General features: G+C 47.1%; 1 protein-coding gene across 1 annotated transcript in view; it reads left to right on the top strand.

Moving 5' to 3' along the window:
* The window catches only part of WNT7A (Wnt family member 7A), a 34,649-nt gene that overhangs the window by 12,363 nt on the left and 3,676 nt on the right, over positions 1 to 18,610 (top strand). The window lies entirely within an intron of this gene.

Genomic DNA, 18,610 nt, shown 5'->3' on the forward strand with positions numbered 1-18,610 from the left:
GTCCCGTGTCCCGAGTCCCGAGTCCCGTGTCCCGTGTCCCGTGTCCCGTGCCCCGTGTCCATCCCGGGGCTGGGGTGGGGTTTAGTGCCCCGCAGTGCGGGAGAACCGTGGGGCTTCCGTGCTGGCATCATTCGCAGCACGCAAGTAGGCACCTCTGCAGGTTGTTGGACCATCTGCTCGTCAAACGTTTGTCTAAATGTTACTCTTTGCAGCTATAAAAAAGAAAAAAAAAAAAACCAACAACAACAAAAACCCCCCAACCATTTTATCTGGGAAGTCAAACGGTACTTCTGGTAAAAAGCTGCCTGCTACTGTGTGGGTGAGCGGGAGTCTCGTCAGGTTCAGACATGAACGTCTCACTCAGCTGAAAAGGGATCATTTTCAACCCCACTGTTCAAACCTCAGCCTTTGTGTGAGCGCTACCGCTGCTAGGAGGGAAAGCCTTCAGCAAAGACCCCGGGCTGAGTCCCTGTCGCACCGTGGTTACACTGTGGCACGGATTTGGGGTTAGCACAGCAGGATTCCCGCCCCATCCCATCCTTTGGGACTGAAAGCAGCAGCTCTGGGGAAGGCAGGAATCCAGCAGCTCGCACACACAGGTTTCCTGGGATCCTGGGCACTGAACGCCCCGGGTTTGCTGCCTTGGCCGTGTTTCTGATCGCCAATGGAGCTGGTGCGGGCACAAGACCCAGCCTGGTGTGACCTGCGCTCCTCAGATCCCTGTGGGGCAGGCATTCCCAGGCGTTCCCAGGGCAGTCCATCAGTGCTGTGGCTCCGATTCCAGCAGCTGGAATAGCCAGGGGGTGTCGGTGTGCTCCTCACAGAGCCGGGCACAGCCCAGCAGAGCTCTCCCTGCGCGAGTTTGGCTGATCCCATCTCCCAGGGATGTGAATCCTCTGCTTCCCCAGCTCTCCTTTTACCTGCTGTGCAATGGTCCTGACGGCAGCGTTATGTGAGTGTGACTTAGAGCCAGATGGGAGGAGGAAGTTGGGAACAGCAGTTAATTTGTGGATGCTACTTTCGTTGTGGTAATTACCGGTAGGCTCTGAGACATCTCCAGTTATGCTGGAGCCAGGCAGATTGTATTGAAGAAAAGCCATTTCCACCCCAAACAAAAGCCTAACCCTTCTTTAATTGAATGCTACTGTAGAGGTTTTATAGGTGAGATTATGGGTTTTACTCTGTGTAGTATCCCAAATGCCTGTGTCTGGCTCTCTGGTGCAAAAACTTGTACTTCAACACTGGCAAAATTAACCCCAAATTCTGAGAATAACTCAAGGATTGAGCATTAATATTTGCTACGCAAATGATCTGAGATCTTTATTACTTAGCTTCTGGTAGCATGAAGGCACATCCTGAAAAGCTTGGTGAAACACCAACGCCCACTGCCTGCTCTGCTGTACAAGCAGAGATCTAGCGAAACAAAAAATAGCAGAGGAGTTTCACCTCTGTGGGAAAGCTACTTCCTTGAGAGGTCTGCTTGTATTTGATGGGTGCTGGCAGTAAAAGATTCCCAGGAAATGACACACCAGCCTACACCAGACTGCAAACATAGCTGGAACTGCCTACTGGCTGGAAATTTTTCCCCAATGCAAAGCTCAAAAATACAGCCAAGTAGAAAAGTTGCGGTTTTTGCCTCAGTTATCCCCCGGGTGTGGACCTTGGGCAGAGGAGGTCATTGGTCCTGGAGCAGACTGTGGGAAGACCAGCTCCAGGAGCCTCCCCAGCCTCCCCATGAGGCTCCTTGTGTTTCTCACCTTTCTGTGCACAATCTGCTGTCCTGAAAGCTCGTGCCTGGAAGGTTCAGCTCTCCACATTGTTATCTGGGAGAGCAGCGGTTTGTGCTATCTCTGGCCATCTGCCATTTCTCCAGCAGGCTCAGGAACTGTTCTGATCTAGAGATATTTCTGCGCTTCTTCCTGCATCCCTCACAGAGCAAAATTACCGATCTTTGTTCGAACAAATCTCTGAAATCTTCAGGGGAGAGAAGGAGTAACAGGACTGAGGAGAGGCTTGTTACTCCACTGCCCTGTAGAGAATGAATAAATGATGGTTTTGCTAGACAGATTTCTTTCAGGCTTTGCTCCTGTGTGAAAGATCACAGTATTTAAAGACAATTGGCAGGGGAGGCCATTACAGGTATTTGGCACGCCAGGACTCTCACAACCTGACTCTTCCACAACAAAGACAGCCTTGTTGTGAGGTGGAACTCTCCATTTTGGAGCAGTATGGATCTTATCAGCCTCCACACAATCTATTCATGGTGGCTTTCCTCTGGGCTACAAATTCTTGTCTTGTTTTACTCGCCCATGGCTAGGTTTTGATGATATTTATGCACTTAGGAGACAGACTGGCACCTACCAGGCTTCCAAAAATAAATCAATTCTTATTGATTTCTTACCATCACCTGTAGGCACTGCTGTGCTGTTCAGAAGTGAGTTGCCTCTACTTCTCTTGTCTTGCAATGTGAAACTGTGCTGTGCCCACTCACCTGGTGCTCACCTCTGGAAAGGTCCCTCCTCAGGGTGACACCTGCTGCAGCTGGTTCAGGATGCACTCTAGGAAAGCACAGATCTATCAACATTGGGTTGTCTTCTTGAGAACCACTGCTAGAATCATCCATTCCGTCTTGGTGATTGAGAATGGTCTGCTGGGTTTACTGGGAAGACTGGGCGTAGAGGGGACTGTGCAGTATGACCCAACAGAGAACCTGCAGGAAAAGCCTAATCCAGGATTTATGAAGACCTCAGTTCAAGACTTTCCACCCTCTCACAGTCCTGTTTTACCCAGGCAATGTCCATCTGCTCCCTGCGGTGCCAGCAACAGCCTCGGAACATCCTGAACACACAGCAGGGGTACAGTCATCCAGGGAATGGGCACAGTTATCCAGGGAATGGGCACAGTTATCCAGGGAATGGGCACAGTTATCCAGGGAATGGGCACAGCCCCAGGGCTGCCAGAGCTCCAGGAGCCTTTGGACAATGCTCTCAGGGATGCACAGGCTGGGATTGTCGGGGTGTCTGTTCAGGGTCAGGAGCTGGACTGGATGATCCCTGAGGGTCCCTTCCAGCTCAGGATATTCTGATTCTATAATCTGTCAGCTGTTTCTGGAAATGAGACAACTGAGGGTGTCAAATGTGGAGGATTTCAAAGGTCACAGGTGGAGAACATCCATGTTCCTTCCCTTACCAGCCTGGGTAGTGCAGTGCTTGGCCAACCCCCCGTGCACACCCAGGACGCCGCGAGGAGCAGCCCCTGGGAGCAGCGCGGGGGACACGACCCATCCCAGCTGCTCCCACAGCCCAAATACAGCCGGGGTGCCTGTGGGCAGCTTCCCTCCCTGCTGAAGGACGGGGCTCTGCCTCTGTTCCTGTCTCTGTCTGGGTGACAAACCAGCAGCGCTCAGTTCTGTAGCACAGCTCGCCGGTCTTCGGGCTGCGTGGAAGGGCCGGGGCAGAGTTCTGAGCAGGGGTCACACACACCCCACGAAACTGGCCCCGAGCAGCCCGAGAGCCTCACCTCATTTGTCAAACCTACTGGAGAGCAGCGATTTCTGACCTCCAGAAGCAGAGTTTAGGGTGTCTTTCCTCTTTGAATTAGTGTTTCCTGAAGTGCTGATTCACTGCAGGAAGGAGCAAGCAGTACAGTGAGAACAGGAGGAGAATTCATAACAGCTGGGTCAGAAAAGGGAGATAAAGCTTCAATTAATTTAAAGGCATAATGCTTATTTGCCCTGCAAACTTCCATGTGAGGGGGTATAATTGCAAGACTGAATTGTCTGTTAGCAAATTTGTCTTCTCAAATATAAAGTTGATTAAATTACTGCCAGTAACACAATAATGTATGTCTGAGAGATATTTATGCTCCAGGAAATAAAAAATGTTATTTTCCAGGTTATCCTGCTAAAAAATAGCAAAGTAGATACTTAAAGGCTCTACACATTTTGGCTGTGAACATTTCATTCTGACAGCATGGCAAGGTACATGACCAGACTGCTCTCTCCTCTCTTTTTCTCTGTGACATTGAAATTCCACGAATGGCATCTTGCATCAGCGTTACATCATATTAAGTATAATGCAATATTATGAGTCATTGTTATAAATCATGGGCACAGGCTGCATTAGAAGGCTTTTGCAATTCAAGAGCACATCAAGGTGGATTTTTATTCAGCATTTCTCTCCGGAGGAACATGTAGGGGCACTAACTTTGCAATGTCTCCCCATCCTCTGAATCAGGAGCATTTCAGATTTCCCCTTCAGCTCTGAGGCTCTCAGGGGATGTGCAGGACGTGCCTGACAGAGCTGCTGCAAACAGCAAGCAAAGCTGTGAGCACCCAGGAGGCGCTTCTGAAATGGATCATGCAGGGATCATAGTAGACTGAGGTGTTTAATGCTTCACCCTGTAAAAAACTGCAGCAATGCTGAAGAGACACACAAAGCACAGAGCTCAGGGGCTCTCCCAAGCTGTCCTGGAAAGCCCTCACTTGTGTCACTCTTTACTTGCTGCTTCTCTGACCTCGGGGGGACATTGCTGCCATGACACTTTCCTGAACGTTCTCCTCTTCTTGCGTAGTGGGCAATCACCACTGCAGATCCAGTTACCTTTATCCAAGGCAAGCCCAGTGCTGAGCCCCTGCCTTCTCTCCAGGCACTCCAGCCCCAAGGCCTGGCACCCCAGCTGTACTTCAGTGCCATTAGAAAAGGAGCCTTAAATGCCACAAAGTCTTTCCTGGCACCTTCATCACCACGCGCTGGCTGGGGGCAGCAGGATTCCCAGAAAGGCCAAGCACTGAGTTTGGAGTAAATCCAGTTCACTGAATGGGAAAGCTCCCACTGAGGCTGGTGGGACCACAGGGCACGGCTGAGTGCTTCCAAAAATCCCATCCAACTCCATCCCAAGGCTCTGCTGGGCAGTTTCCGAGGTGTGAAAAGAAACACACATCCCTTGCACCCTTACAGCATTTTGTTTGTGTTTGAAAGGATCAAAGCACTATTTATGGCCTTCCTACTTTTTTAGATAATAGTCTTAAAGCAAGTCCAAGCTTGACAGACAAGTTCTGCATCTTCTCAACAGCCCAGGGTAAAGATAAAGGGAGCATTAATGTTGGTCTAAATTATGAGAGGGAATTGGACTCCACAAGAACTGTAATCCACAAGAATGAATTTTCATTCCACTTGTCCTCCACTTTCAGCTAATCAGAAATGGTGATACATGGTCCTACTTGTATTTTGGCTTTCAACTCCCTCCTATATCTCATGTGGTTGAAAACTGAATTCCTGATTTACACTGGAGATTAGGGGATGATAAATGCTATCACTTACCTGCAGTTGCAGTTTTAGAGGATTCTGGCATTCTGAGCAAAACATGCATTTCATGTGTGTGATTACTGGAGCTGACAGTCTGTCATGCTGCTGACAGGGAGAGCAGGGACTGAGGGCCAGGCTCTCTTCATAAATAACAAAGATCTCAAATTCCAAATTTAATATCGTGCACCTCTTACAACTGCAGTAATCAGATGCTTGCTCTGATGATTAATTTGCTCAGCAAAGCCCCTGGCTGGGTCACAGGTTTCCGGACAATTCCTGATTTAATTTGGCCTTTCTCTCGGACAGTTAGCAGCGCTTCCCATGGGTACACACTTGTCATTCAGTGCTCAGAGGGGAGCATCAGCGAGACAAAAATCAGAGCTGTGCAGATTGTTCAGTTCTCCCAGGGTTTTCAGCACCTTTGGAGCCTTGGTAGAGCTTTGGTGTCTCTCCTGTTAGAGAACAAAATAAACCTTACTGATTTGAAGCAAATGCAGCTTTCATGGAGCACAATCACCCCCCAGCAGATTCCTGCTGTGTTTGGGTGTTGGAAAACTTATCCCAGTCTTGGAACAAAAAACCTGAGGGATTGGAACAAGATGAGCTTTAAGGTCCCTTCCAACCATTCTGTGACTTTATGAAAAGTTGCAAGAAAGAAAGCAGCACCTGTTAACCTTTACTGTGACCTATGAGCTTGGCTGTCTCGCTTTGTATTGTTTTTATTAACCTGTGCTCTTTGATGTTTTGTTGAGAAATTTAATAAGAATCCAAGATTTTTGGGCTTCATACCTAAATTTTGGCCTAAGTTGTTGAAAAATTTTCAGAAACAGCTGTTGAGCACTGTTCTGCTTCTTCCAGATGACATTTGTCACACTACAAATTTAGGTTTCCAATCCCAAGACTGATTTCCTTGCCTATTATTGGGATCTTCCATACCCACACTTCAGCAAAACTCAAAGAAGACTGGTATCCCCTGCAGTTACAGCCCAGACCTCTCGAGCCTGAGCTGAAAGTATCTCCAGGAACGTTTCCAAGAGCCTTGCAATGATGAGTCAGGAACATGAACTCAGTTACCTGAGCTCAGCCTGTAACTCAGCCCAGGTTTTGGTAAAACTGAAAGGTAAACCAAGGCTTGGTTCAAACCTCGTCATTAACACATGGTGGCAGAGAACTCTGAAATCATGAAGCCCTGAATGCTCACCAAGAGCAATAATTGCTGGCACATGCTGTACAAATGGAACAGACTTTTGCTTTAATGGAAAGAGTTTCCAGGTATTTTGAAGTAAACAATTAAAAAATCAATGAACGAAGAACAACCTTTTAGTCCAAGGATGCAGACAAAGTCTGTTGGTACTGCAGGATGCAGAACTGAGCTATGAAAGGATAGAAAGGTTTCAGGGAACTGCGGGGAGGATGCTTGGCTCTCATGCCCAGTTAGTGCCAGAAAACGCTGGGATTAACTTGAATTAGTGCTGGTTATTGAAATCAGCCTGAGCCTTCTGGTACTGACAGTGAGCTGCACCTAAAGGGTGTCCCTGGGCCAAGCAGCAGGAAGGTCATGGCGTGGATTCTAACCCAGCTCTGAGCCAGCATCCACCCTGGTGCTCCATCCAGGTTCCTGTGAGAGTGCACTGGGGGAATGAGCCTTGCCCAAAGCATTCCAGACCTTGTGCCAAATACGGGGCCACCCACAACTGGGGGGGAACCATGCACCCTCTGACAGAGCTGCTCCCACAGGAGATGTTAACTGGGCCACAGCACATGCTGCTATCTCTGGGGGTATAAATCCTGCAGCTGTTGAACAAGTAACTATTGAGAGGGCACAATAGCCTGTCAATAAAGAAGTTCAATAAGCAGTCAAGAGAATGTGTCCACAAAAACTTGGATTAAGTCTTCACAGAAGTTTCTTCAAAATGTCTACACTTTGTCATATTTAGCTGAAGTTACTTTGAAATTTCCGGTGGGAAATGAGAAGGCAGAAGGGAGCCAGACACCAAGTGAGTGCTCAGGCTTTGCTTTCCCAGGGAATCAGCCTGAGGTGTCTGCCTTGTCATACTTAGAGCAAATTTAGACTGAAAGGTGTAGTCAAAGTCTAAAATATTTTCTAGAAAATTGTAGATTTAAACAGCTATGCTAAGGAATACCTTAGCATTAACACATATGTTTAATTTGATCCAACGGACTTTTGCTTTATATTAAGGTACCCCTTAATGATAGATTTATAAAATTGATATCAGATTAATACACTAAAGGTGCACCACAGACGTGTAGTTTCTTTCGCTGATGGGTTCATGTACTGGTGGAACTGGTGTTTAGCTCTGTTACTGGCATCCTATGCCCTTCTGAACTGAAGACCTGGAGCAATTGTTTAACCCTTTGTTACAAACACCCATCTCAAAATGAAGACTCACTTGTGCATGGCTTATAAAGAGGAACTGTCAACGGCATTGCTGGCTGCTGCTGCTGAGCTCGTGTACAAGTGGTGAGCAGGGAGATCTGCTCAGGAAAAGCAACAGCCCTGTGTGGTGAGAGGGTGAGCTGACCCAGGGGAGCCACATCCATCCACACAGTAAACGCCAAGAGCGAACTCTGTGAGCACATGATTGCTTTGTAAGACAAAAACTATTTAACTACTGCTTAAAATGACAGAATCACAGAATCACAGGATGGTTGGGGTTGGAAAGGACCTTAAAGCCCACCCAGTCCCACCCTGCCAGGGGCAGGGACACCTTCCACTATCCCAGGTTGCTCCAAGCCCCGTTCAGCCTGGTCTTGGACACTTCCAGGGATGGGGCAGCCACAGCTGCTCTGGGCACCCTGTGCTTAGACTGCACTGGGCATTACACATAAATTTAGGAAATTCCACTTTCTTCTGCATAGAAGCAAATTTTCATTGAGAACAGGCCAGAAGATCCTTGTTAAAATTCTTGGCCTGGGTCTGGGTGTGCTGCTCTTGGCAGCTGTGGGGCTGCAGAGAGAGGCTCTGCTGGTAGGATCTTATCTCTGATAAGTGGGAGCTATTTGAAAACATGGAAGTGTGGATCTATTGTCCCACTGCAACTGGAGGGGGAAAACACTTTTGTATTAAACTTAATTGGAAAGTCATCTTCGTGGAATAACTATTCTCACAAGAATATTGCAATTAACACCAAAATCATGTTACTTTATGATAACGTGAATATTTTGAATTGTAAACACAAAATGTGTGGAAGTCTGTTCACAATACACACTCTGTCATCGTGATCCAGCTTCTGCCTTACAAAACTGACATAGTGGCACAGTGATTAACTGGAGAGCAATGAGAAATTTCTCTTAAACTGGCAAGAATGGCTCTCACTTCCCTGAGCAGCTGTTGCTTGATGTGCCAGCCTGGTGAGATCCCACCCAGGGTACAACCACCCTTGGCAATGGGCTTGGAGCCTCTGCCACAGCCCAGGTCATGTTTTCCCTGGGAAACAGAGGGGCTGGGAGTGGGAAGGGAATGGGAGTGGCTGTGAGGTAGCTCAGGTGCTCTTCCCAGCTCAGTAAATGGCAGGTGGGCAAAGCAGGCCGTGGGTGCATCCCCAGTGTCATTTACTGAGTTGGGACCAGTGTCAGGACTGAAGTTTAAGTGTCTCTCTGTACCAAATATGAGCATACCTCCTGCTTCTTTCTAGACCAAAGGAGTCAATCAAGAAGCTGAGCTAAGAGACATTGTGTTTTTATAAAGGCAGTACTGGAAAATTGACGTAGAATTACTTTGACATTACCTAAAAAGGTCGATAGAATTGAAAAACATCCCTTTTCAACTGAAACTATTGTCTTGGAGAACTAAAATCTATAGATATTTTTCAGCATGATGAATAATGTCCTGTGCAGTATTATCTGCTGGGTACCTAAGGGTTAACTCTCACAGTTTGGTATGCAACTAAATGAACTATAATTAACTGTGTGTGGCTATTGGTTGGAAATGTTTGGAAGCAATATGAAGTGATAATATTCTGGAGCTCATGCTCCTGCCAGTACCTGGCTTTATTAGTTTAGCACGAGAGGTGTTTCCTGATTAGTTGTCTGGAACCAGCGAGGCTGCTCTCTTGGTTTCCATCACTCTTTGGAAACTTTTCTCTCGACAGCTGAAGCATTTGTCAAAATGCTCTACCTGGTGGCTCCCAGCTCTTTATACACAGTTCCTCACTGCCAGCACCACCTCACAGGAGAGCTTCCCCTCCAGTGGGGAGAGTCCCACGGAAGGTGAAGCTCAGTGGGAATGAGTCAGGCCTGGGTCATTCCTCTCCGTGTGCATCCGCTGTGACGAGGACAAATTCCAGTTGCGTCATTTCTTGTTTTCCCTGCATCTTTTTTGTGTGAAGAATGACTCAGGCTCCATGACAAATTCCAAAGTGAGGAGCAGCAGTGACGTCCTTGTCTGAATAACCCCAAGATTTAACTCATTGTGTTCCCAAACTGAGGAGTATAATCAAATCAAGTTCCTCTTATTGGGAGTGTTTCCTGTTTCTTCAGAAACATCACGCTAAAATGCAAACTGTTAGCACCATTACCTTCCTAGTGACATCTTCATTCAGATGCCCAGAGAATGGATGAAGATCACTCTCCCAAGATCAGAACTTAAACCAGACACTCTGGACAGAGGATGCTGGAAGGATTGTGTTGACTTTGAAGACGTCAAGGTCAGCAGACATTGTTCACTTTGGATTTCATTGACTTCACTGTTCTGATCCATGCATTGACTGCAGGGATGAGCTTGTAGGGTGAAGCAGGGATTAAGGAAAAGGATGTTTTTAACAATGGACAATCATGACATTTTTAATATGTAGCAAAATGCCACACAGATCACTATGTTAGAGAGTCCTGATTGGAAGTATCAGTACCTTGGAGTGATTTTTAATTGGTGACCAGAATGTAAGGAAGGTAGCTATGGCCTAAGAAGAAATGTTACGTGGGTAGCGTGTCAAAAGGCAGAAAAATTGCTGTCTCATTTTCTTTCTGAACTGTCTTAGTGTCAGTGAACACCAGGCTGTTTCTTCATTTCCAAAACTCCTCAATCATCATCTTTTATTCACTTCTGGCATGAACATTCTATCCAGTATCTTTTTGGAAAGGAAGAAATGTACTGTGGAAAACTTATGCAGTGATAGGGAGGTAAGCTAGATAATATAACCAACAACTCTATCTGTAATTCTGTACCACCTCCCCCATTCCCAGCCCATTGCAGCTTCATCCTACAAAGTGCCCAGGTAGGCCAGACAACATGACTGTTCAGTATTTCACAAGCTAAAATCCATCATGTCCACAGTGTCAGTTTTGCTTGGACAGCAGCAAATGACAATCCTAGACAAATTTTCCCTTAATCTCACAATCCCATTTCAGTAACGGGCTAGGAAATCACATTTTCATTTAAATATGGAATATAAAATCACGTGTTGAATGTCTTTCAGACAATTCAGCTATATTCTAATAGTAACAAGTGAAAGCACATTAAAAGAAGCCAGATTTTTTCAGAACTATTTTTTCCAAGTTCCTTTTTATGACAGACCTTTAAACTTCCTACATGATGACACTTACTTGGCACTGCATTGATCCAGTCTAATCTAGGTGATAATGTGTCTCACAAGAGTTATTTTTCAAAAACAAGTAGTTTATCAAACCCATTGACAGTTATGTTTTCAAATTATTTCCATTTTTCCCTGTTAAAATATTTGCCTTGCTTTTAAATAGAAAACCCCACAGAACCAAAAGGCAAGTGGTGTTGTAGGCAGCTGTGCCCAGAAGCCATCACAGCAGTGACCCCTCAATAAGCTGCCAAGCCACCTTTCAAGCAGTGAGCCTTTGCCATCAGCAGCTGAGGAAGCTCAAAGTGCCCCACCAGGACCCCCCATTTCCCAGCCTCTTCCAGCAGAGAGTGGGGAAATGCTGCTCTCAGTCTCTTTCCTGGTGTAAAACTTAACCTAAGCCTCAGTTTGGATGTTTGTAGTTGAGAAAAGCTTCACTAGCAGGACTTCCTTTCAGGGGGTGGGTGAGGAGGTTTTGCACTGGACGTGACTCAGAAAGCTCTGTCACAGCCACGGGAAACTCAGCCTGAGGCTGCGGCTGCAGCTCGGGAGTTCATGGCTTTGATTTGAGTTTTGATGACCAAAGAGAGATGAGAGGGCAGGTCCCTTCTGTCTGGGGAGAACGGGAATGTGTTCAGGAGAGAGGTGAGAAGGCGAGGGGTACCAGGGTCCTGCAGCTGTTATCAGATACGGTGGGAAGGGGAGAGGGTGAGGGAGGAGAGGAGAGAGCACCTGGGGAGACCCGGGCAGGAGGGCCTGAGCCCACAGGGCAGAGGGGATTTCAGGGGTGTCACTCCTCTCAAACACCTACAGATGGTGAGCTGTCAACATCAGGGGCAGCCACATCATGCCCACTGTCTCTGCAGGCAGGATCCTGATGGAGATAAATAAAAACTTCAGAGCCTCATTTGACTTTCATAAAGCTTGATTAGAGCAGCAGAGCACTCAGAGAGAACTGCTGAGCACTGGGCAAGCTCAGAGCCCGAGCCACATTCATGGAACCCACTTGCACAGTTACTTTTGGGAAACCAAGAGTGTTTGGGTAGATTATCCCAGGAGCAGCTACGGTGGCAGATAACGTGTTCTCCTGGGAGGAACCCTCAGTGACAGAAAGATGAGGAAGAACTCGAATTGTCGGGAATAATTTCTTTGTGGAAGAGGTTGTTAAACATTGGCAGAAGCTGCCCAGGGAGGTTTGGGGTCCCTGTCCCTGGAGGTGTCCGAGGACACCCTGGAGGTGGCACTCAGTGCTCTGGGCTGGTGACAAGGTGGGGATTGGGCCCAGCTTGGACTCAATGGTCTGGGAGGGCTTTTCCCCCCTAAATGTTTCTGTAGCTCTGAGGTATTACGACACCTTGTTTCATTTCACAGAGCAGTTCCTACAGATGAAAAAAGGCAAGGGCCAGGACTTATGGTTTGAGGAGAGCATTAATTAGGTCATGTGAGAATCCATCTCATTAAATCTCACCTTTTGAAACCAGTTATGTCCTTTTTGTCCCAAGTTCAGCTATTCTTCAAAAATAACAGCTATAAAAGCATTCTGTGAAATTTATTTTCTGGACCCCGAAGTGGTGATAAATTGATTTAGTGTACAGCAAGTCATGGAGGTTATCAGAAGTATAAGAAAAATATGCAGGAGAAAATATTTTTTGCTGCATTCCTCTCTGCTTTTACTGGCCTTGCTCTTGCTCATTTGCTATTCTGCTCACTGTTAGTGACTGAAGGGCACCAGCTCTGTGATTTAAACAACACAACTTGCCCAGGGAAAGAGGAGAACATCTCGCTCTGTTTGCACGTGCTGGCAGCAGGGCGTGAGCACTGGGAGCATGCAGAAAGTCTAACTAACACTTGTTCTTTACTTGTTTGACATACTGTGGAAACAGAAGCTGCATTTCCAAAATAATTGCTGCATATGATCAATTTTTCATTATGGTGGAGTAAAGGGCAGCTAATGTTCCAGGCAGAAAGTACAAAAATAAATATGAAACTCTATGTAAGGGCATATAAGAAATGAAAGGAACCTCCTGCTTTGGGTGGCATGGAGAAAAGTCACAAATAGGACACAAAAGGTTGAACTTATGAGAGTATAAAATTTCTGAAGTCTTCATTTTTGAGGGTATCATGCCTTCAAATCTGGAAGAAGTTTTTCTGCTCTTTAAAACGGGATATCCCTTCATGAAGGTAGATGCTGGTGCCAGGAAATCCCACCCAGCTGTGGTGTTTGCAGCAGGGTGGCGTTTATCAGAATGCTCCTGGCTCTCTTCATAATCAGTCCTCAGAGCAGCATGTTGCCTGATTTTCCTGAGACACCTTTCCTTTTTCCAAGGAAAGTGCAAAGGTGGTTTGATTGATGTAGGTCACGTGCTGTGGTGATTCCCCACTCGTTTTTTTTATTTAAAACACAAAAATTCCTGTAACAAGAAAAATGGTTCAGCCTGCCTGGGGTAGCAGGATTTCTGGGGCAGTCACAGCTCATGGTGCTCAGGAGCAAAGTTGTTTGATACTGACTTCAGATATTCTTTTGAACAGATTTGCTTATCAAAAACATGAGGAAAAAAATTCTTTTGGCTGTGCTTAATAAGATCTTCACGAGATGTTCAAGCGAGGTATCAAAGCCTGTCTGGATGAGTCACTCAGTGTGGGACACAATCGTTTCCAAGCTCATCCCAGTCAGTTTGCCAGAGGGTATCAGTGCAAAATGTGCTCTACAGAGCACACTCGACAGCAGCTCTGTGTGTATAGATGGTGGCCATCCACTGATGGGAATATTTTCCATCCTTTCTGCTTAAGTACGCCTCTGCTAATTTTAAACTTGCATTTGGGTGGTTTTTATGCAGTTTTTTACATTTCTTAAAGATTCCATAGGATTTGTCTCTGACAGTAGGGTTTCCTTTTTTGTGCTGTCTCCTGTTCTTTTTTTTCCAATCAAAAAGCACCAAGTATTGCTTGTACTTCCCTCACACTTCAGAGCTTTGGTGCTGGAACAGTCCTGCAAGTTACCTAAGCAGTAGCATCCTTTTGAGATTGATCTCAAACTTGGATAAAACAGGTGGCAGAGATATTTCCTAGTAACTTTAAGAGACATACTCCTTTTGCTGTCTGTCCAGTCAGTGCTACACATCCACCCAGTGCCCTTTTCCATTTCTGGTCTCACTCTACACCTCTCTGCCAGTTGCTCTACACATGACTTGGTTCTCAAGTTATTTTGTGGAAAGACTAAATAAGACGTGGCTTTATTCTAGTAGCTTAAAACATTATTTTCATTCAATGAATCCTTTTCAATAGAAAGACAAATGCATCTCAACATTATTCCCGAAGTTTGAAGAGCTTTGTCTTATTTAAGGAGCTGCCATTTCCTCTGTAATAATAAAAAGCACAAACCCTCACCTTCCACCAGCTGAAAGGGCCACCTGTCCGTGGCTCTCCCCAGCCCAGAGGAACGTTGTGGCCTCTCTCCAAACCCTGCCTTGTTCTTCTGTGGTGAAAATCTCACTCGTTTTGCCAATAGTTGTGCTCTCCTTGACCTTTAGTGAAGGTGTGTGTGCAGACATTTGCGGGAGACAGGCATTTCCTGACCCAGGTGATCTGATGTCAGGCAAAATTAGGCAAGATCATGGCCCTGCTGGGACAGGAGTCAGAGTCTGTGTCTCACTAATTACCTGGGCTCACATGCAGGCTGGGGCCGGGGTTATTTTGGCTGCAGCAGTGGAGGGTCCCTGGCCCCAGGCCCTGTGGGGCTGGCCGTGCGTTGATCCCATTTCCGTGGGAATCCTGTTGGGGGTGGGATGATTTCCAGATTTCAGTGTAGGTCCTTCAGCACAGCTTTGGCATCAAGGGCTGCAGAGCTCTGGTGGCTGAGCCAGGGCTGGGCAGTCCCTGACCCCACAGGCATGGAAATGTGGGGTCCTTTGGGAACTCAGCTGGTTTGGGTGCTGGGAACCCAGGACATAGCACTGAGCAACTCAGGGGCAGACCCTGAGCTGAGAAAAGCCTGCCTGGGTGTGAGCAGTGTTTCTGAGCACGCCAGGCACAGAACCAGCTCTCCATGTGCCCCCACAGCAGGGTGGGACCCCCCAGGACCCCTGGCTGAGGCAGCTCCAGGACCACAGCAGGACCACGGAGCTGGAGCCAGCCCCTGCAGCTCCCAGGCTGCAGCTGCCACCCTCACATGGCCAACCCTACACATTCCCTGCAGAACTAAAGGGGGAGAGAAAACTTGTTGTGCTCCTAATGGCAGTGCCCAAAGGTGCTGCATCTGCAGATAACATCAGCAGGGAGAGCCAGCCCGAGCTCTCCCCACACAAACTATTTCCCAGAGGCAAATGGCAAAGGGAGAGAGAGGGAGAAACAAGTACTGACAGTTTGCTGTAGGAGCTCAAAGAAAAAGTGGACAAAGCTAAAAGAACTCCAGCTCTTTGTCTGCGTTTAATCCAGTTCAGAGCATTCACTGGTGCATACAGATTTACTTCCCATGGCTTATGGAGCTGGATATAGTCATTTGGTAAGAAACAGGGGATCTGGGATTTAAATTTTGTGCCCTCCAGGCTCTTACATTTTAGGAAAAGTCAGTCTGTAACGTACCTAAAGTTTTCATCTAGTGTAAAAAGTATGAGCTGCTGGATAATCCCTTCAAAGAAACAAATCCTGATATAAAAGGTGAAGAAGGGTTTCTGGTTTTATCACAGACCAAGTTTTAAAGGGAAGGGTGCTGCTTTTGGCTCATGGAAACCAAGGAAAAGACTGTGGCCTGCTGTCCCTACCCAGAGAATCCCATATGACAGGCACTGATTCATCAGAGGGTACTGGAATAATAACCACCATGCACATATTTCAGTGTGAAACAAATAGTCCAAGCACCCGCTATCAGAGCACGCTAAAGCTATCAAATCACCGTGGCAGGGCTTGCTTTTGCTGAGGACAGACGGTTCCAGTTCCACGTAGCCCATTTTCTGCAGGCTCTGGAGTCAATTCGTCGCTTGCTGCATTTGCAGAAGACGGCCCTGAGAGCCCAGCGAGGAGGATGGATTTGTGGGCAAGAGCAGAAGCAACAGAAGGGGTTGTGAGGCACAGGTGGAGAGGCTGGGTCAGAGGGGGCAGACCTGGAGGGGAAAGCTCAGCGGCGGAGTGCAGGGACCTAAATGAGGCAGATGTGCCAGAGGGATTCCAGCAGGGAGGACTGGAACCCCTGGCACCTCTGACAAGTGCAGAAGGAAAGGGAAAGGTAGCCAGCAAACCTTAGGAAAATACAGAAACAATAAATGGAAAAGAGAACAATGAAGTAGCACTTTCTCATCCCTCTGCTCCTTCCCGTCCCCCTCCAAGTGTTTTTGGACCTCTGGGAAGGACCCCTGGCACTGGGGCTCGGCTGGTATCGCTCAAACTCCTCTTCAGGCAAAACCAGACCTTTCTGTGCCGAGTGCCCGTGCCCAGGCTTAGCTGAGACCTGCCGAGCAGGGCTGGCTGTGCTTGGCGTGGTGTGGCTGGAGCAGGAGCCCAGCCCGGGACACTGGACACAGCCCAGCCCGCTGGCTCAGCTCCTCGCCCAGGAGCGCTCATCCCTCAGAGAGGGCTGGCTGTAAAGGGGATGGTAATGAAATAAACCAAAAGGCAATTTAGGCTACTTAACTACACTTCGGGAAAAAGCCCCTGCCTGGATAGATGACACATGATGTGTTTTGTGTTAATGTTGCAGCCAATTTGGCGGATCCCCACTGCAGGCGAGCTGGAAATATTTTGTTGCAAGTTTGAACATCGTACCAGGATGTAAGGCCAGCCCTTTCTACAAGGGCAGTGATTGAATTAGGGCTGAGAAATGTATCCCTGGCTAGTTTCAATTTAAAAAAAGAGAGCTTTTAAAAAGGTACAAATGAGGCTAAAGGAATTCATGTTATTTTTCCGGTTTCTGTGCTGTAACTCCTTTTCCATCTCCTCATCTATCTTCGAAGTGTCCTGCCTTATGAATGAGTGAGCAATAAAAGAAGTATGCAGTGGCTGAGAGAGAAACTCAAGATAACAAGATAAAGCCAAAGCTTGAGCAGAAGTTAAGGTGTAGATCTGAATGTGGAAGTTTCTCACATCTGAGTTTTAGGGCAGTCATTAGATAGTTTGCACGAGGAACTGATTTAAAACCAGTAGCACAAAACGTGGCCTAGCATGTGCTGAGTTCACCTGTGTCAAAGGCTTGGACCTGTGCTTTCTAGGGCTGTGATCCTGTCTTCAGACCACGTGTGCTGACAATCTGCTCACAGACTAAAATAAAAATAAAGCTATTTCATAGAACCACAGAATGATTTGCATAGGAAGAGGTCTTAAAGTTCATCTGGTTCTAAGCCCATCCCATGGGCAGGGACAGCTTCCTCTCTGAGAGATCAGTGCTCTCTCCTTGCCACCCCCAGCTCCCACTGCGGTTTTAGGCTCGAGGTCCCCACACACATGTCCAGCCCTGCAGCTGGACTTGGCTCCTTCAGTGCAGGCATTTTTCTGCTGAAAATGGCCAGTGGCAGTGTCTGCTGTTTCCAAACACCCAGAACTGAAGGGAGAGGCTGTAACAAAGGGTTATTTCCAACTTCCATATCACTGACCTCCCTCCAGCCTTCCCGGCTGCCCAGGTTTGGAGCTGCATGGATCAGCTGGGTTTTCTCAGGGGAAAAATTATGTGGCCACTCCCTGAACCCTGATAATCCCTCTGGCTGGGCTTTCCAGTGCTGTTCTCTGCCAGGTTAGGCAGAATTTCATCATCAAAATTATTATGGCCTCTTTCAAGTACAGGCCAGTGGTAAATTAATTGCTGGAATTAGGTGTGTTTGCTTGCGTGATCCCAATGTCGCTGCTGCTCGCGGTCAGCTGTGGGGCTCAGGACACAGAGCAGGGACTAAGCTGGTCTCCAGTTTTATTTGGCAAAGACTGGGCTGATAAACAGCAGGGGAAGATACAGGGACAGAGTTTCAAGGGATTTGAAGGAAGGGAAGATGAAGCTTACTGTCTTTGAAAGTAGTGACAACTCAGGCATGAGAGACCCCTGCAAGGGAGAGGACACAAGACAGGCTGGACAGAGCCGTGATGTTGAGGTGTTTGAGATGCTTTATAGTATGAAAGCAGTAGAAATTTTTTAACAAGAATTGATGACAAAATGTGAAACCGATTCCTCATATTCACCCTTTATGCTCTAAGACAGACCCCTGCAAGTTTTCTTGCAAAGTGGCTGTGGTGTTTGTGTGCTCCGTGTGACAGGAGGCAAATTACTTCAGACCTTCCAGAAGTGTGCTTGACTCTGGTGTATCAAAAGTAATGCTTAGATTTCCAAACTGGAGCATTAAGTTGTAACATTTAGAACTGCTGATGGCTGTATGACTAAATAATCATCTGTTCTACACTGCTGATTAATGTGAAACCCACAGGGGGATGGGCACTGATAGAGCTTATCTGTTTGTTCCTCTCCTGCTCCACCTTATGTCATTTTCATGTGCAAGGACTGAGGCGCAGTTCATTTTTGAACCTTTGTTTACAAAAGTAAAGTTGTGGTCCCTTTTGTTGACCTCTGCAAGCATTCTGCGAGGGGCATCTCATGTAAAGGTGTGATTTTCTGCCAGTTCCTAATTTCACTGCCCTGTGCCCAACATTGCAAGACCAGACAAATATGAAGCACTGGGCAATCATGTTGGAGCAAAGCTGTGGCTGAGGAGGGTCCCATTTTAGCTTTGGTCTCTTGGCTGTGAGGTTAGGCAGAGTTATCCTCCCTGCTGAACTCGCAGCGCA

This window comes from Corvus kubaryi, unplaced genomic scaffold, assembly GCF_017639235.1.
Source record: "Corvus kubaryi isolate FWS band 111438036 unplaced genomic scaffold, C.kubaryi_AGA036_p1.0 37285, whole genome shotgun sequence".
NCBI classification, from domain to species: domain Eukaryota; kingdom Metazoa; phylum Chordata; class Aves; order Passeriformes; family Corvidae; genus Corvus; species Corvus kubaryi.